Consider the following 20,397-nt stretch of genomic DNA (forward strand, 5'->3'; position numbering starts at 1 on the left):
AAATTTCTTTTTTGAAATTTCAACCTGGTAAGCAAACCTTTGAAAAAGACTTGAGAAATTTGTTTGCAAAAGTACAAAGGAAGAAGCGACACCTGAGAAAGTCTAACAAGCTACTGGTGACACTTGAGAGTAAACCCTAAGGTGTTAATTATCTCAGATTTCCAGAAGGCTTCTTCCCCTGAAATATGCTCAGCTTTTGATTGTGCACTTCATGTTTCTATTTTTTGATTGTGCATTCCACATCTTCTATTAAGCTTTCCCTTCTCTGAATTCCAACAATTTGTGCCTGTGTTAGGGACATTGCCATTAGGCCTACATGACGGTTACAGATGTATTACAGTTACATCCTTCTTCTCTGCTGCTCTGTGAGTGTATCAGGACCCGGAGCACCTCTCACCCAGCTTCCATGAAAGTCTCCAATAAAGTCTGATAAATGACCACATAGACATCACTTAAAGAGCAGATATGAGCCTTACTGCAAACTCTGCTGTGCAAGAAAATGAAAAGCTCATCTCCCTGTCTTCTACGACTCAAATTTAATTTCTGTTCAACCAGTTGGGAAGCTCTGCCTTCCTGAGGTTGTTCAAGAAGAATTATGGCATGGTTCTGGGATTTACCTGGTGGCAAAGTGACGAGGGCTGGGCCACCAGGTACCTCTGGTCTCCAAGTCACCATGCACACCTTAGCCTGACTGTCACTAAATCCAATTGTCATCTTTGGTCCTTGACTAACTGGACTTTGGCAGTGTTCAGACCGATAAGTGCTCTCGCCTTCTTGAATCTTGCTACTTCCTTGGCTTCTATGATTCCATCTTCTCCTGGTTTCCCCCTTCCTTTCTGCCTACATTTTTTTTTTTTTTGCTTCTTCCTCTCTACTTAATCATTATGTGCTATAGTTCCATGAGATTCAGAATTCAATGATCTACTTTAACTCTAAGCAATTCCAACCCCAATTAAAAATTATATCACAGGCCCACAGTCTTCTGTGATGTCCAAACATACAATAACCTCCTATTTGACATCTTCATTTGCACATCTTAAAGACAGCTCAAATTTAATATTGCCATAGCCACACCAGTCATTTCCTTTACCCATCCCACTCCTTGCCCAAACAGTTCCTCTTTTAGAATCCCTTTCTGGATGAACTGTACCAACAGACACCCAGTTGCATGGAACGTGACCACCATGCAGTGGTATCGATTAGTATCACCACGCGTGCAAATGGTGCCCCCACCCACACAGTTATGTGGAATGACACCACCACCCACGTGGATGTGGGACTCATTAGGGTTCTCTCTCCCTCATTCCCAATATCCAATCCAGCACTAAAACCTGAAAATGTTACCTCTTAAATAGCCCTTAAATGGTCTCCTTTATCTCCACTTCCCTAGGTCAAGACTCTACTATAATCTCTGATCTGAGCCAGAGCAACAGACGGCAGCACCTTCCTATACTGATGAGAGCTCTCCTCCAACCAGAAGCCATTGTTAGGCTTCCAGGCCCTGTCACTCTTTGATTAAAACCCTTCCTCAGTGGCCACCCACTGTTCTTAGGATAAAGATCCAGGTGTGGTCCTGCCCCACCCACCCTCAGCATCATCTCCTCCTACAGTCTCCCTGGCTCTCAGCACCCCACTCCACCTTTTTGTCAACATTGTTTCCTTCCAACACTGCACTGGGTTTCTGCACATGATTTTTTTCTCCTTTATTTGAAGCATCCTCCACCCCCTGGCATTTACCTCATTAACTCATCACATCCTTCAGACCCCTAAACCCACTTTCTCAGGGAAGGCGTCCTCACCACCTGCTCAGAGCAGGTCAAAACTCCTTTGACACTTGTCATAACACCATGAACCTCCTATTCTCAGTGTTCATTTCAATCGTAATTTTACTCTTATTTGTGAAATCATTTGATGAATGCCCATCCCTTCCACTATAGGGTGTCCACTCCAAGATGACAAAGCTCTGATCTGTTTTCCTCACCATTGAATCATCAGCACTTGGCAGAGAGCCTGACATCTAACAGATGCCCAGAAACTATGTGCCGAATGAGCATTCTTGACAGAAGAGAATAATATTAATGAGAAAACTGGCGGTGCTTTTATAAGCAAAAACACCAACGGTGGCATATTTAAGAAGCAACAACAACACAGAATCCTTTAAAGCTTTCATCCTGAAATGAAGGCATAAGGGTCACCAGGCACACCAGGTGCGACCCATGAGTCACAGCTGTCCTTCAGCATTAGACAGTGAGTGCCAGAAAACACAGGTGGTCATGGTAAGTCTGCCTACATTCTCATGACCCAGGAAGAGGTGATAACAGGAAGAAAGACCTGCTCTCCCCAATGACAGGGGAGCAACCTCAGCTCCCAGGCCCTCCTGCCTCTAATAATCATGGTAGCAGATAGCAAAAATTCACTGAGTGCCCACTTCCTGCTGGACAAGGAGACTTATATACATTATTGCACAGGATTATATGGCAGAGTAGGTGGAACTGTCTCCAGAATACAAATGAGGCCACCCAAGTTCAAAGAGACGACTTTCCCAAGACCAAAGAGCTAGTAAATGAAAGAAACAGGATTCAGCCTTAAGGCTGTCTCTAAAGCCATCCCATTGATGCACCCACGGCTGCTGCTACACAAAGAAAGAAAGGCAGCTACAAGCAGCCAAAGGCCTGCTGGCTGTGGAGGAGGTAAATGGCTGGTGGACAGCATAGTCCAAAAGCAGCTTTAACATCACTGGTCATCAAGGAGGGGCAGAACAGCCAGAAGCAGTAACAACAGCACGGAGAAGGCTGGATGTGGCATCTGCAGCACATGAGAAGCACCTGAGAAGACTGGATCCGGGAAGAAAAGGTCCCTCCTAGGGAACCCAGCCCTGCCCAGCACCCTCTGGCAGGGAACAACGTGAACACAGAACACAGAACAATGAAATAGAGCTGAGGTATGCTCCTGATGCTGGAGGCCCTTAGCCAGACACCTGCTGTTTTGTTTCCACTATAGAATTAATCCTGTAACTTTCCTTCACTACACTAGTGGCCAGAGAAATACCTGATTTAAAAAAAAAAAAAAAAACCTTCATATAAAGCAAATTTGGAAGTATTGTTTTGAGAATACCCAATTTGGGGAAGCGTAAAAGAGATAAATTACTGGATTCCAATAGCCAACTCCCAGAAGCTTTAAAGATATTTTGTTTGTTTTCTATTAAATCACACATTACTTGACAAAGAAGCTTAGGAATCAGACATACATAACTCTAGAGGTTGCAGAGAAATCAGTACCCCCTGATAGCATATTTATTTACAGAGCCTGAGAAAGAGAGATGGCTCCACTGAGAAGAATTAGAAGGCAGGTGGGAAATGCTTTTTGAGACTAATTTAGCCACGGGTCTTAGAATCAGGGGAGGTTTTGGGGAAGAAGAGTGAGATAATGAAAGCCAAGTTTCTAAAGATTTTAGTCTGACAGCAGTCTATAGGAGGGGACGGAGGAAAAAGAAAGTCGCACAGAGAGACCAGTTAAGAAGCTATAGTGCTGAGGACTGAATCAGGAAGCAGCCCGGAGAACAGAGGGGCGAAGTGGGCATGCAAGATGCCAGGAAGGAGAAACTGAGAGGCCCCGGTGACTGGATGTTGAGATGACCCCCTAGTTACCTGCAGGCAAGGTCAGACACACACGAATAGGCAATGACTTAATTTTACACAAACACGCAGCTTCTTGAACCCACACTTTCTGAGCTCCGTGCTAAGCGACTGGTGGTACAAAGTCAGAGAAGACCAAGATTGAAATGTCTAGAAAAGGCAAGTTTATTGATAGAGAAGATCAGAGGTTACCTAGGATGCAGTGGGAGTGGGAATTACTGTAAATAGGCACAAGGGAAGTTCTGGGGTTAACAGAAATATTCCAAAAGTGGAGTGAGGTGATGGCTGCATAACTCTGTATACATTTACTAAAAATGATGGAACTGTACACTTACAATGGGTGTACTTTATAGTCCATAGATGAACTCTCAGTAAAGCTGCTCTCAAAAAATGATAAGAACTGTGGAAAAGGAACAGTAATATAGCGTATGAAGAATTGAGAGGGAAGCAGTGGAGGTGGTGGGGAGTTTGCCTTTTAGATGGGTGATCACAGTGGGCCTCACTGAAAAGGTAACATTTGAGCAAAGACCTAAAGGAGGTGAGGAAGGGAGCCTGGGGACAGCCAGGAGGAGGACCATCCCAAGCAGAGGAAACCAGGAATGATGTGCACAGGTTCTAAAGCAGAAAAGGAGGCAGTGAGACCAGGGCAGCAGTGGGCAGGAAAGAGCAGAAGGTGAGGGCAGCGGATAAGGGGGAGAGATGGTACACACTGTGTTGGTTCATGGGTTAGAATCTACTGCAGTTTTGAGCAAAAGAGTAAGGTGATCTAACTCAGGTTTTCAAAGGATCACTCTGACTGTGATATTGGGAAGAGTCTACGGAAGGCAAAGGAGACCAGCTGGGAACCTGTTGCAGCAGTTTACACAAGTGATGCTGACTGGGGCAATGGCGGCAGTGGGAAGGTGGTGAGAAACGGTCAGATTCCAGGTATACTTTGAAGGTAAAGCCAACAGAATTTCCTGACTGCTTGGATGTGAGCTGTGAGAGAAAGAAGCAAGGATGACTCTACAGCTCTGGGTCTGAGCATCTAACGATGGGGAAGCTCTGGATGAGGCAGGTTTGGAGGGAAAAAATTAAAAAGTATGTATTGGGCAATTGGCTACTCAACTGTATTATCTATGTCAGTCACTTCACATAATTTTGGTAACTTTCTTTTAAAGGCCAATTTCACTATATGGTGTTTACCTATTCTTTAGTTGAGGTATTTTAGAGGAATAAATTGGTCATGCAAAATGCAGTAACATTTATTTAAAATCCTGCTTCTTGGCCTTCTTTTTATCCTTAGAACTCCTGAGCAGCTTATTTTCTTATAACTTCTTAATTATACTTCTAAGGACATTAGATCTAACTTGCTTGGAAAGGTCTTGCTGTTGGTCCAAGTGAACCATCAGAAAAGTGCAGGGACACCAAATGGTGGTCACTCATCTCTCAGTAATTCTTCTTAAACAGCCACTGAGCTGGGAAAAGGCCCAATTAATGAATGTCAGGGTATGTTCATGAAATCCACCTCCTATAAAAATATCAACGTTAGGGTAAAATTCATGAAGCGTCACAAAGAAATGACAAAATTCAAGGTCAATCCCTCTTGTGGGTTTTTTCTCTTTAGGAGAAAGCCACTGTAAAGAGATGAAGGTAGAAGATGGGAAGGTTGAATTCCCAACTGTAGATTTAGACAATACCAACTCTCATTTCCCAGTGTAAAATACAGATTTTTTTCTTTCTTGCACTTCTAAATTCACATGTGTGTGTCCAGGTCTCTCTTTTTATTCTGCACATTTGGCCACCGGACTTCTCCATGTGATCATTGTCATTAATACACAAGTTAGAAATACACACTAGACTCAGCAGCTGTGCCCAAGGCCATTACTTCCTCTAATTTGGCACAGATGGCCAAAAAGATGATTTTGGCAGAATAACCAAGTGCTAACCACCTAATGAAGCTGTAGCCTCAAAACCAACTGATGGTAAATGCAATTTTACAGTTATCTTCCCTTCTCCCTCTCCCCCTCCCTCTCATCTTTTGTCCTTCACATACAAGGCAGAAGAAAGAGCACACCTAACTCTAACTTGGCAAAGCTCTAAACGTGGCATTTCATCTGATTTTCTGATGAGGAAAAGGTAAGTCAATAAATTCTGAAATGGTCATTCTTTAGGTCAAAAGACTTTTTCTCCAACTCAAAAATATTCCTGCAATAGGGACTAAGCTGGTTTGTACCTAACAGTATCAGAGAAACCATCACAATAGTCAAAACAATGATTAAATGACCATGGACAAATTAATACAAGTGTGGTATCTGCCCTTCTTTCACACACTCACACACCTCAAAATGACTTCTCTTAAAATTATAAGTAGGCATAACTTATGCAGAACTCTGATCATCTTCATAGATGTCTACAATTCATTTATAATTTCACAGGCTGTCTAATGGCAAGGTTTCTTTTTCTCTTTATCTATATGCCAGTGCTTAACAGTTGCATATCTCTTCAGAATGCCTGATAGTCAAATCATCTGATGCTCTAAGATCATGACAGGTAAGAAAGTCATGAAATTCCCCTCAGACAAAAAAGATGTGCATACACACAGTCACACTCTGTTTCAGCCAGTCTCTAAGGACAGAATATTAAATTTAAAAGCCATTAGAAACCTGCAAAGCACCCTCTAAAACTTCCCTAAAATGAAGAGCAAATGACAATTCAAAATTATAGTTTCTCTGCTCCCAAAATCCCACTGTAAAACTCTATACTATTCTGCCACTACAGACCTGTTAATCAATGACTCACAGGATTTCATCCTCAGTAGAAACTGTACTCTCCAGTTGGCTTATATAATGCCACGTAATCACCATCAATGCTCTAAGTCTAAAAAGGTATAAAATAGAAAGCAACTGATTTTATCCTGTGCAGAAATGTCCATCTTTTAATTAATCAAACTACTTCAATGTTGGGTAAAACTGCAATAAGGATATTTATAAAGATGTTCTCTGCAGTCATCCACCTGATTAGTTGTACACAGATCTGAGCGGAAAATCCTAACTTCTGTTTCAGCAGTGAAGATGTTACTCACACATCACGATTCCTATCCAGATGGGGCGCTTGGTTAATAGAGCATTGCCTGCAGTGTTTAAACGTCCACTGAGTATCCAGAGGGCTGTGTGACATCAGAGCTGATTTATCTTGCTATTTTTCGTTAAGTGTGAATGATGAGGAAGCTGAGGCCCAGATACAGGTGGCCTGGCGGAGGATCCTTGGGAGGGAGAAGTAAGAACCAGAGTGTGAGCAGGTCACTGTTCTCGTCCTGCAGCTCCGGGACTAGCCCTACCATCAGAATCACTCAGGGAAGGTGGTTTAATACACAGGGGCTCAGCACCAATACAGATTCCAATACAATAAACACAGAGACTCCAAGAATCTATATTTTAAAACAACTCTGAGGATCAGCCTGTCTGCAACCGCTGGGCTGTGTTTATTTGTAGAACAGTGATCATTAATGATTTTTTAAAGCAAGGTTCTAGAACGGCCAAAGAAAGCAATAATAGAGTTCTTTTAGTATAAAAAGAGTTTTTGAAAAATGTGTCTAATTTTGCTCTCATGATTCTTACCATTACCCCAGTTTATAAAAAAGGAGACTCCCCCCACCGCCCCTGCAGAGCTAGAAACAGCCACTCTGACCTCATGGGCAGGCCCTTGCTCTCCCGATCTGCCTCACTGCTCCTGTCCCCAGTCTCCCCTCACTCCACAGAAATATGACCAGTGAGGAATATTCAGTTCTGCTCTGGGACCTAAGCAGCCACAGGTAGAAAAAGCCTTAAGAAAAGGCCTTGTCAGCCCTGGCACTGCCCTTAGGAAGCCTGGAAGTGGCCTGGGAGGGGAACGTGCTGGCTCCCCACTGATGGGTGCTGTGCCACCACACTGACAGATCCTCTCCTGAAAGTCTCAGTCTGCTCCCATCCCTGAGGTCAACCACGAGAGTCCAGATAAGAAGAGGAGAGAACTAAAAAAGTTCTTGAGTCAGTGATACCTGGGCTTCTTAAATATCTTGATCCACGGTTGCTTACTGTCCAACTTAATGGGCTCCCTTAACGTTGAGATGCAAGAGGTCCCCTTTCGTCTTGCGTCCTGTCTCTCCATCCATCAGCACATAAATAAATAAATAAAAGGAACAGCATACCAACAGCTGCTGACTGAGGCACTGCACGTTTGCACATGAGCAAAGAAGGCTGGCAACAATAGTCTGAAGCCATCACAGGATATGGTTTTCCAAAAAGACATCAATATAGAGGAAGCAGAAGAACTCCAAGAATACAGTGCCCTGAGAGAAAAACACAGTAATCAAGGCACATATTTAGGGGGTCTGGGAATTTCATGCCCCATTAGGTCCAGGGGTAAAGTATGTGCTCATTTACAAAGGCGATACATAGGGCTGATGCTACCACAAAGTTAAACCATATAACTGACTCTTGTACCAATTCTGTGCTTATCAAACCCTTAGCCACAGAGAGAGGTGCTGGACAATGAGTTTCACCCACATCTGCAAACTCCTTTGAAGTTACATACATCAAATATATTAATATTCCAGCTTAAAGCAACTAATAATACATAGTGACAACTAACTACAGACTTCTGGAGAGCAACACTGATAGAACAATGTGGAACACAGAAATCAAAAGTTGACAACTGATGCAGTCAGAAAAGGGAAATTCACCAGAAAACCCCACAGATGACACCAAGATTCACAAATTAGAGTTTCAGTGAAAAGCTGCATGTGCGTAGAAGGGCCTTAGGGCTGAGCATGAGTTTCTCAAATGACATCTGATCAATTAGGAAGCCTTATCTGTAGGTGATAGTCAATACCTTCAGAAATGATAAACAGATTTAACCCAAAGCCAAAGAAGATAAGCTGTGCCCAAATTAAATCAGATTGTAGGTAATTAATGTTTCCATAGAAGAAGAAAACAAAACCTTCATTCTATATTCCTTTAGGCTTTGAATTCTTAGGAAAAAAACCCAAAAAACCCAATCAGCCATATCAGCTCAAGGACATCAGCCTGAGAAAGACTAGTGAGTCTTTGCAGCTGAAGGGTTACTGGATTATATCTACACTACTGCCTATCACAAAAACAGCATTTTTTTTAAGGTCTCCTTTCAGGGAATGTCAAACCAGAATAGATGAGGAAGCAAGTCAAAGAGAGACTCTATCAAAATAAATCTCTTCCATTCAGTTATCTACCTCAATTATGAACCTAAATTTCCAAAATAATAACCATAGCTGTCACTTGGGAAGTGATTGAGAATGTGCTTATATTTAGAGGCCTTTTTCTCCTTTATCCTAATACAGGATTTTGTAACTTTGCTGGTCTGTGAACTGGATGTAAACACAAGATCGGGCACTGATGTCATCTGGCCTGCCAAATTCTTCACCCTGGAATTCACACTTCACTATAATTAATATCTACTACATACTGAATCTTCTTTCAAATATTACTATATTCTCTTCTGGATTCATAGAGAGTAAAGAAATGAGTAAAGGATATTCTGTCTTTGATAAACAATCACAAATTTAGCACCAGCAATTCTCTAAGCCTTTCTTATTTTAGGTATCTAAATTAACATTATTTACCAACTACTGAACTTACATTTGAATTATTAAATTGAAAAACATTTAAAGAAACACTGCAATAAATAAACACACACATATATACACACACACATGAATACATACATACCAGAGCACATTTAGCACAAGAAATAGTCTTTTCTGTAATGATGTGCTTTGTAATTCAATGCATGATAGAAACAGAATTTAGTTTGGAATATAGGTTCCTAAAGTTTACTGTTCAAGCTACCTTCCTATAAATGTTCTTTGTTATCACTACTACAAAAGTCACCAGTTTGGTAAGCGGCTAGTAGTTTCCACTGCTGTCTGGGTTACCCCAAGCCTGTGAGCTGGGGGGTGACCTGAAGAAAGTCAGGATACACTAACCTCATCTGCACTCCTAGGTCATCAGAAAACCAATGAGAGCAAAAAAGCAGAAAGATTACTCTGCCATTTGTGAGGGTGAGGAGGTAGCTGGCTGGGGCGGGACAGGGGACAGATAGTGGTAGAGAAAAAAGAAAAAAAAAAGATTTAACTAGAGAATATTCTCTTCGGGAAGACTTTAATCCCATCTGACTTGAAAGTGACTTTGAGGACTTTTTTTTCCCTAGAGCCCGTGGAGCTCGTGACCTTTTTATAAATTTACATAATTCAGCTTGAAGGGAAACCCCTAGGTGAATGGAAAGATGTTGGCAACTAGAGCATGAGCTCAAAGAAAGACTAGGTCTGTACCCACTAGGTACTAGGTGCTGCTTTTATTAATCCACAGGGGACACAAGGGGCAGCTTCGTGCTTTTTACAGATGGGGGCCCCTAAAGAGAACTTATAACAGAGGAAACTGACATTCCTCCCTTTTCCCTGTGGCTAGGCTGGGGCTCCAGGCTCTGCAGAAAAGGGGGAAGGCTTGCCAGGGCTGCCAACAGACATTAACCCCAGCATACAAATTCCTCTCCCCAGGAGAGCCACTCAAGTGGTCCACTGCTCACACAAAGCTCTATCACACAGAGGCCAGCTCCTCTCTAAGGCTGCCAGACTGGATTAAGACATTTTATATGGTACATACAATTTAAGTGAATTCTATCCTCATTATAAGGACAGCAAAGGTAGGAGGGGAAGGAATTTCTAAGTACTGAGGTTTTATTATGCACAGGCATTGTGCTAGATGTTTTCTATGTATATCTTACTGAATCACAGACTAGCCTTGTCATCAAGGTAACAGAATTCCCATTTTACAGATGAAGAAAATGAGACTGAGAGGGGATATGTAGCTGCACTCTGGACCACAGAGCCAAGAAGCGTCAGGATCAGCACTCAATCCAGGCACCGAGACTCTCATTCCTTCGGCTGGGCCATGCCACCTTGCATGTACAATGCGCAAGAACCGGAAGAACTAAACTCATAAATGAGAAGGCTTCTGAGGAACAATTTAAAATGAGGTACCAGAATTTGTGTTATAAAAAATTGCAGAATGCCTCCTCCACTGCTCTTGGCGTCTGTCCCATTAGCATTGACTGTGTTCCCACTGAAGCAATCAGCCTGGATGGGACTACCTATTTGAACAGTATCCTGTATGCCAAACAGGCTGTGCTTGGGAAGTGGGGGTGAGGGAGAGAAAAGTTCTACTTCTAAGTAACTGGAACTAGCTCATCTGGCATAGAAAGTAGAATATATTATACCTCAAATAAACATGTGGGAGAAAGTCAAGAGTCTATGAAAACTGCCAAAGATTTTCTTTCTTCATTTAAAAATCATCTTATCAGTTAGTAATTTCAACCTTGCAAAACTCATTTAAATGAATTTATAGCTTTCAGTGCTTTCGCCATATGTAGAACTAATCTGACTCCAAGTCAGGTTTGCAAAGCTAGTTTTTATACACAGTTCTTTTTAAAATCTCACCAAAATTTATAGTGCCATATGTCTAAGTGAAGTTAAACTAAAGGCATTAAGGAATCACAATGTACATATGAAACAAGGCAAGAAAGTTGAGTGCTTCTTCCACCTCTGAGGTCATGAAAGGTCTCGGCATGAAAGACCCTATCAGAAATGACAGAACAGGGAAAAGATGAACTAAATGAATTTCATCTACTAATTCCCTATCAAATTACCCAGGACATTCTTCAAAGAACTAAAATAAATAATCCTAAAATTTATATGGAATCACAAAAGACCCAGAATTGCCAAAGCAATACTGAAGAAAAAGAACAAGGCTGGAGGAATAACCCTCCCAGAATTCAGACAATACTACAGAGCTACAGTAATCAAAACAGCATATTGGTACAAAAACAGACATATGGATCAATAGAACAGAATAGAGAGCCCAGAAATAAACCCACAAACTTTTGGTCAATTAATCTTCAACAAAGGAATTCAGAATATACAATGGAGAAAAGACAGTATCTTTAGCAAGTGGTGTTGGGAGAACTGGACAGCTGCATATAAATCAACGAAGTTAGAACACTCTCTCACACCTTACACAAAAATAAACTCAAAATGGCTTAAAGACTTAAATGTAAGACAAGACACTATAAAACTCCTAGAAGAAAACATAGGCAAAGCATTCTCTGACATAAACCTTATCAATGTTCTCCTAGGCAATCTACCCAGGCAATAGAAATAAAAGCAAAATAAACAAATGGGGCCTAATGAAACTTTTAAGCTTTTCCACAGCAAGGGAAAGTATAAAGCAAAAAAAAAAGACAGCCTAGAGAATGAAAAGAAAATATTTGCAAATGATGCAACTGATAAGGGCTTAATTTCCACAATATCCAAACAACTCATACAACTTAACAACAAAAAACAAACAATCCAAAAATGGGCAGGAGACATAAACAAGTAATTCTTCAGTGAAGACATACAAATGACCAATAGGCATATGAAAAAATCATCAGCATTGCTAATCATCAGAGAAATACAAATCAAAACTACAATGAGGTAATCACCTGTCACCAGTCAGAATGGCCATCATTAAGAAGTCCACAAACAATAAATGCCGGAGAGGGTGTGGAGAAAAGGGAAACCTCCTACACTGCTGGTGAGAATGTAGTTTGATGCAGCCATTATGGAAAACAGTATGGAGATTACTCACAAAATTAAAAATAGACTTACCATATGATCCAGCAATCCCACTCCTGGGCATATATACAGAGGAAGCTCTTAATTCAAAAAGATACATGCACCCCAATGTTCACAGCAGCACTACTTACAATAGCCAAGACATGGAAACAACCTAAATGTCCATTGACAGATGACTGGATAGAGAAGTTGTGGTATATTTATACAATGGAAAGAATAAAATAATGCCATTTGCGGCAACATGAATGGAACTAGAGACTATCATACTAAGTGAAGTAAGCCAGAAAGAAAAAGAAAAATACCACATATCACTTATGTGTGGAATCTAAAAAAAATGACACATACGAACTTACGTACAAAACAGAAACAGACTCACAGGTATAGAAAACAAACTTATGATTACTAAGGGGAAAAGGAAGTAAGTTGGGAGTTCCACATTTGCATATACTAACTATTATGTATAAAATAGATAAACAACAAGTTTCTATTATATAGCACAAGGAATTGTGTTCGATATTTTGTAGTAACCTATAACAAAAAAGAATATGAAAAGGAATATATGTATTTCCACGTATGACTGAAACACTATGCTGTATGCCAGAAATTGACACAACATTATAAACTGACTATACTTCAATTTTTTAAAAACTTCCCAATAAGAGGGAAAGTAAGATGTTCTAGTGTAAATTCTCAAGCTCTACTGCCCAAACTGGAAGAAATTCTGAAATAATGCTAACCAATTACGGAAGGAGGGAAGGGGAGTAAGACACTGCCTGACAGAGACATATCCAAGTCTACCTCCACCAAAACCAAAAGCCCCATTTAATAAGAAAGATGGGCTCCTAACACCATTTGTTCATAATACTTTCTATTACTTGCCAAATATATCTGTGAAAAGCAAATTACCACATTGGCTTATCTTGCACTTGATGGGAATTAAAATCCCTCTAACTTCAAAGTGAACTCCTATCATGCCAAACGTCCTCAGCGCTAGACTCTTGCCAGCTATGCCATGTCTTCTATTTCCTTTCATCCTGTTAGCCTGCGGCCATGATTCCAACAGGAAGTCGCCCCACCCCACCCCCGTCACTGCAGATCCAGTACTTAATCCAAGTCTAACCTCCACTTACCTGTCACATTTTCTTTTCATATTTCCACTCAGGTAACAAATAACAAGTTGGCCCAATCAGGATCAAGAGCAGAGCACATTTATCTGTCACTGAAGGCTTCCCTCTGAGTTTGAGTATAGATTTCCAAACATCTAACACACAGCTTACATTTCTCCTCACTTGTCCCACAGGTATGAGACTTCATCAAAGGTGTATCTAACATTAAAATCTCTATCTGAAAGAGCCTCCCTAACTGCTCAGTCTATGACCCTGCTAAAAGAAAATGTCTACATTGGTATGTTCTTTTCTCATCTAGTTTTCACAGTCTGCTTCCCATTTTTGAAAATCCAGATACTTGTCCACTCTAGTTGCATTCATGTAAAATATCTATATATGTTTTCTTTCTATAAAAAAGTGGTAACATGAGAAGAAATTATGTGCCAGATGTTAGATGCTAAGGGTACAGACACACCATAGTAGTTAATGGGTATTTACTGTATACCAGACTCTGCCGAGAGAGTATAATGCTTGGTTTATCCTTTGCCCTTATGCTCAGTACCATTCTCTCTGGATTCTCCTCTGTCTGCAGCTCTCCCCTTAGTCTCCTTCACCCACTTGTCTTCCTCTACCTCCTCCCAACCTCCCCAGTTCCTTCTTCTTGCTGTACTCCAACTGGAGACCATAGTTCTTCCCACAGCTTGTGTCATCCCTTCAGCTACAATGAGTTCATCAGCGTCAGAGATCATGTACGTTATCCTCTCAACTCACAATTCCAACTGACTGTCTGGCAGAGCCTTCCATCTTTTGACAGCTAAGGGATCTTCATTTACTATAATCAGACCCAGTCATCAAGGTCCAGCACTAATCCTCCTCCTACACAGGACTTATCTGACCTCCACAATCAGAGTATTTTTTTTTCTTGTATCTGTGCTTCGATGGAACCTGAATCTCTATTGCAGTATTTAACAGACAACTGCCTCAAAATCACAACAATGTACATGTCTATAACCTCCATCAGGGAACTGGCAGAGAAGGGTGGGTGTGAAGTAAGGAGAGCTGTTGAGGTTTACTTTTCTCTCATTGGTCCAGTTTAACTTCACATAATCTTGGATTCTTCATCTGTCAAATGGAAATAAGATGCTCACTTTATAGAGATGTCGTGAAGACAACAGGGAAAATAGCTTGCATGTACAAGGGGCTAGAAAAAGTAGAGGCTGCCAGGAGCACTACGTTTGTTTAGTCTGAATCCTTGAGGGCAGAGATGTCTCCACAGCACCCAGCCAGGACTTTGCTATATTAGTATTACTTGACATCTGCGTGGCTCTTTACTAGAGGTGCAACACATTTCCAAGAACTGGAAACTGAAATGCATTTACTTATTACTGAAGCCGCCTTCCAGAGGGTGATTTTAGAATAAGAGAACTACTAGAAACCACTGTCCAAATGTGAGCTTTTTCTTTTTTAACGAGACCTCTTTGGATCCACAAAAGAAATGATGTAAATAAAAATAAAATAGCACTTCTTTCTGACTACCAGGTCTGCTTCCGTGAAGTCTATCGACATCTCTGTAGTTTTAGTAGACATACAAGAAAGTGGCAGCTTCTCAAAAGATATTTGCTTCATTATAAAATTATTTAAGGAGTAAATAGCATTTTCTCTGACAGGGTCCTGGAAACAAATGTACCTCTGAGTTCCCACTTATGTTTTTGTTCCTTTGGAATCTTTCAGTATTCTGTAGTAGGTTTTAGCTAATTGCCTAAAGCCCTTAATAAGAACGTTTCATTGAAAAGCTCAGGATGTTCCTTTTTCTGACCAACTTTTTATTGGTACTCCACTGACTTTTTCTATACTTTCAAGTCCTATGCCCAGAAAAAAATTAAGCCAGGAACATAGAAAGTTATAAATTATAAATGCTTTTGTTTAACTAGATTCAAAAATTCCTCAAGTTTTGGAGCACTTCATGCTCTTTATTTTCTCTGCAGTATAAGAAAGAGACCTAGGAACCATCAAAAACAAACTTGGACCTGTTTATGGAAGAAAGGATGTAGAGCATTTTTTGCAGAGATTTTAATACCAAAGTCAGAAAACTCCCAGTCACTCTCATAATGATGGATGTATTTGTTTATATCAGTATTCTATTAGAGAAAAAATCGTTTAGAATTGAATGAGACCTCAGTAGGACTCACTGCAAACTGGCAGGTCACAGAAGGATTTTTAATGTGGTCCTTACAGATTTTTTAATTGAAGACACTTCATTTTTTTTAAAAAATCTGAAAGTTTCTTTTTTTCCTTGATAAGCGAGAACGTATTTAGAACCAGGGTGGCAACCACCAGCAACGCAAGTAGGAGCTGCCCCCTTTATAGTGGTTTCCACATTCGAGGCCACAGTCCACACCCCTTTTCTCCCACATGTCTCCCCCTGGACCTGCACACACTGGAAATGCAGACATGGGACTTTTTTTTAAAGCAAAGAACCTGGATCCAAAAGGACCCTGCCATTCACTAGCTCTGTGACCTTCAGCAAGCACTGAGTCTCAGTCCCTCAGCTTTAAACTGAAGATAATTCTTTAGCCTCACAAGGTTGTAATGGGGATTAAAAGAGAAGTGTACAAGTACTTTGTAAACTGAAATGTAAAATGTCTATCATTGTTATTCATTTCCCAGCCCCTTGTCAGTTGCATAAATCCCCTCTACCTACCTATTACTGCACATTATTACACTCTTCATGACACAGTTTAAAATCTAAATAAAAAGAATTTGATATATTTCCTAGCCTCACTTAATAAGAGGTAGAAAAGAGGAACAAATATCAAAGGAAAACAAAATGAATTGCTGAATGCCAGTGGGTCTTTACTAGGTCATTTCCATTTGTGCTGAAATTAGTGCAAAGTGTAATTCCTGGACTGTTGATCTCTCCAAGTGCTGTTACAAGTCCACCAATTAGGGACCTGAGGTTTCAAGGTAAAACTGACAGTCCAGTTATTAGGGGTTCCTGTGAGATAGGTGCACTGACCTCCTCACTGGGCAGCACCCAGTGCTCCAGTAAAGGATCCAATCGATCAGAAAAAAAAAATCAACAGGATCTATAAAGCTTTCTCTGTGTTTCCTTCCTTTCTACATTTTAATATAAGCTCTAAAAGCTTAAAATCTGCTGCATTAAGCCATGGCACACATTTTATATCTATCTACAAATAGATGTATGTCAAAAAATCAGTAAGAGACTTGAAGGAAAACAGAATCTTTTCAGAAATGGGCAGAGGTGCAGAAAATTGCACTTAATGATGCAGTGGATATAGAAATATTAGCAAAGATGTATGTTAGGAATGCTGTCTCCTTACATGAGGCATTCACATATGTATTCCTGTTCTGGTCATTTTGCAACAGATCATCCTTCTGTGGGGAACCACAATGAATTCATCTGCTTTTAATGTTAAAAAAGTCACGCCTGAGTGAACTGCAAAATATAATGTGGAGAGGGGAAGAAAGGATTTTAATTGGAATCAGCTTTCTTTATAGGATCACCAAAATGGGAGTAATTTATGATTCAAGACACAATCCGTTGAAAAATTCATCTGACGAATCCTTTTTAAAACACTCCATATAGTGCAATTACCTCTCTTCTTGAAGTTGAATGAAACCGTCGCCTGAATACAGATTAGCGAATGCCAGATTACCACATGACCCTCAGTATATATTTTATTTTAAAAATCAAAATAAATAAGAGCATCATTGAAACCAGTTCTTTCAATAGACGCCCCAAAGCTGATGTTTAAGGAGGTCTCCTTGGCAACCAAGGAGCAAAGTACATCTTGGGCTAGGAGGAAGGGGGAAAGGGGGAGCAACTCCAGGGTTGGGTAGAATAAGTAACCAGGAGTAGTAATTGCTCCCGCTAGACGACGCTGCTAGAGGCTAAACGGGCTGCATGCCCCCGAAATTTCAACTCTAGTCTCGCCCCGAATGGCCCACCAGCAGCCTCCCACCCTCTCCCTCCAGTCTGCAGGCACAACCCCGAACACGTTATGAGGAGAGAGACTAGCTTACCCTTTGGGGTGAGTGGTCTGCTGGGTTACGTACCCAAGGTGGCAGCGCAGGCACCGGGCTCTCCCTGATGCACAATGGCCCTGCTTCGCCCCACGATGCTGAGGTTAAGAGGAACCGCAGCAGCTTCGCTCTGCCGGTTTGGGGATGCAGTTGTTAAGCGCGAGCGCGCTAGCTAGCGTGTGTGTGTGTCTGCGCTCCCGGACTCTCCCGCAGAGAAACAGTATTTCCTAGTAAATAAGGCAGCAGCCAGCCCTGCGGGTGGCGCGTCCAGCTTGCTCTGTGCTAGGCGACAGCGTCAGCCTAGAGACGCACCTTGGCGGACCCGCGCGGGCTCAGACCGCGAAGCGGCTCCGCCCCCTCCGCCTCCGGCGAGCCAGGGCGCACGCACGGCCCCTCCCCCTCCGCCCGCGAGCACGAGCGCGCGCGCCCCTCCCCGCAACCCGCGCCGCCGGCGAGGCGCGCACGCCGCGCACCCCGGCCCGCTCCCGATGGCGAGCCGGCGCGCGCCCGCTCTCCCCGGAAGTCCCCCTCCTCCTCACAGCCCCTCTTCACGCTCCCTGGCCCCTGCGCCGCCCGCCGCTGGGCTACTGGGACCGCCTGCCTCCTCAGCTGCAGCGCCTCCTGCGACGACTGAGATGCAGGGGCGCAGCCTACCTGCTCCCAGACTCCCTCCTGGGGCTGGAGAGCGACCTGCGGGGATGGGCGCCGTGACCCCAACTTGGTGTGGTCGCGTGCTGTAGCCCTCTGCTTCCCTATCCCCTACCTAACTAACTTGTAAAGTTCAAATTGCCCCTTTTCCTAGAGGTTCCTTTGCAGGACCTATGTAGTGGCCCTCCTTGATAATACACTTTATGGTACTGTTGAAAACGACTGATGGCAGATCCCCGGGACGGACGGAAGCTCTGAACCGGAGGAATGAGGAAGAGTATTTGGTTGCAGCTAATTCAGCGTTAAAACAGAAAACTGACAACAACCCCAGAATATCACCGTTAAACTCCCAGGTCTGACCTACTTTTGTGTCACTTGCGGGTCATTCATGTCATTCCTGTGTTAAAACATACTTAGAAACGCACACCTAAGCAAAGTGAATAGTTTCGATCAGTAAAAATATTACATATTCCACTTTCGAATTGAAAAACTTGGTTTGATGTGGAATTATGCCACCAGGTAACAGTGAAATGAAACTCTAAATTGGAGTAAACTGTTTTGTAGAAGTTCAGGGTTTAAATTACTACAAAGATGGACTCTCACAAAATGTGAAGTTCCTTCTCTTACAGATGTGTTCTTCCACAGTTGGGCTAGGAACAATACCCTAATCTATTTTGTGTCCTTAACATTCTCTTTAGTGTCAAATCAAGGTTTAGCAATTTTCCCACTTTAAGAACCACCGGTTTTCTGGGCGGGGGGGAGGGGGTGTCCCCTCACCCATTCCCTTGGGGCCTGTCTGGCCTCCAGCGCTTCATGCCCATTGTCTTGATATTTGGAATTTAGAACCCTCTGTTCTACTTGTCTAGCAGTCCTGGACACCAAGATAGGCACAAAGAGAAGAATGACAAACAACTGACTGCAAACATTAGGTCATTCTCTAGAATTTTTCACAAGCAATTTTATATTTTTCATTAGGTGTTGTTTTAAACCAGAAGATCAAATGTCAAAGCATGTTTGGACACAAAATACTGACAATGACTGGTGTCAATAAATAAAACACCCCTTTAAGATTCATGAAATATTTGTCACTAAAGTGAAGGTACTTAAAATGTTAAACCTCCATCTATAATGATTAGATTATCTGTTTGTTTAGAATAAACTGAAGCTATTTATTAAAAACAAAGAGCAAAGACTACCGCCACGTCCTGTCCATCATCTGCCACACATGGTGGGGTGTTACTCCAGGACCCTTCAGACATGTAAGATTATCCCTACCCATTAAACCATTGATGTCTCTGTCATTTTTTAAAAAAACCTAAAACAAAAAGAAAAGCAAAGAATATAACTGTATTTACACAGAAAAAAAAAAAAAAAGCCACCAACTCACCACCTGCATGACTATGGAAGGGTTTCTTATTGCCCAAGCCAGGTCTGTCTTGTTCATCATTGTATCCCCACACGCTAGCACAATGCTTGTAACATATCAAGGGCTCAATTATTGACACACAGATATTGAGGATTAGAGGATTAAATATGAAAATATATGTTAAATATCTAGCAAAATGTCTAGTTCAGGGAGGGCAATTTTTTCCTAAGTGACTCCTTAAGATTGATTTAAAATATAGATTTTTTTAAATTTAAAAAAAGCCTTTTATTTCTGTGAAATAAAAGACTGTAGTTTGTTGGCCACAAAAACTCAACCCAAGTGTATTTTCCAGTATCCTCTGTTACTAAAGGAGCAAATAGGTTTTAGGCCCTATTTCTCTCTTGGGTACTGTTGCATATGGTCTTTCTCTTTGTTAAGAAAATAGTTTAAAACAATGCTTTATAAAAGCTATGCTTTGGAATACTAGTTATTTGTTCAACAACAACAAAAAAATTTGAGCTCTTAGGATGTGTTTCACAGTATGCTCAGTGTAGGGCTTCAGTTGTGAATAATTACATTTTCCCTGTTTCAGTGTAGTGCTATGAGAGATAAGTTAAGGACGTGTCGACTGAAACAATGCACAACCAAAAAGTTGAGATTTAGTTTTACTCAGCAGACATTTCTGAAGACTTAAGCCCAGATCCAGATCACCCTCTCAGATCCTCTCTGAGGGACTGCTCTGAAGAGATAGGGGAGGAGCCAAGATATATAGGCATTTTTTTCGACAAAGACCAGGTAGTTGAAACATCCAAAGATTACTATTAATTAAAGAAAACCAGACATCTCAAGTTAAGGAATTTAGCTCTTTTCTATATATGGGAAAGTGAAAAAGTCTGGGCTCATTGATATCACTCCTTTGATATACACCTAGCT

The 20,397-nt window shown here is 41.6% G+C and overlaps 1 protein-coding gene across 7 annotated transcripts in view; it reads right to left on the minus strand.

The window, feature by feature from the left end:
- KLHL32 (kelch like family member 32) overlaps nucleotides 1-17,793 on the minus strand; it is a 186,700-nt gene extending 168,907 nt beyond the window's left edge. For 6 of the 7 annotated variants that reach the window (XR_004321731.1, XM_032484421.1, XM_014561358.2 and 3 more), the window contains exon 1: nucleotides 17,451-17,793. The gene's annotated coding sequence lies outside the window, so the exon portion shown is untranslated. The remainder of the gene's footprint in view (nucleotides 1-17,450) is intronic. The other variant, XM_014561354.2, reaches the window with a different exon arrangement.
- Between the last annotated feature and the right edge of the window lie 2,604 nt (nucleotides 17,794-20,397).

Source organism: Camelus ferus, chromosome 8 (assembly GCF_009834535.1).
Source record: "Camelus ferus isolate YT-003-E chromosome 8, BCGSAC_Cfer_1.0, whole genome shotgun sequence".
NCBI classification, from domain to species: Eukaryota; Metazoa; Chordata; class Mammalia; order Artiodactyla; family Camelidae; genus Camelus; species Camelus ferus.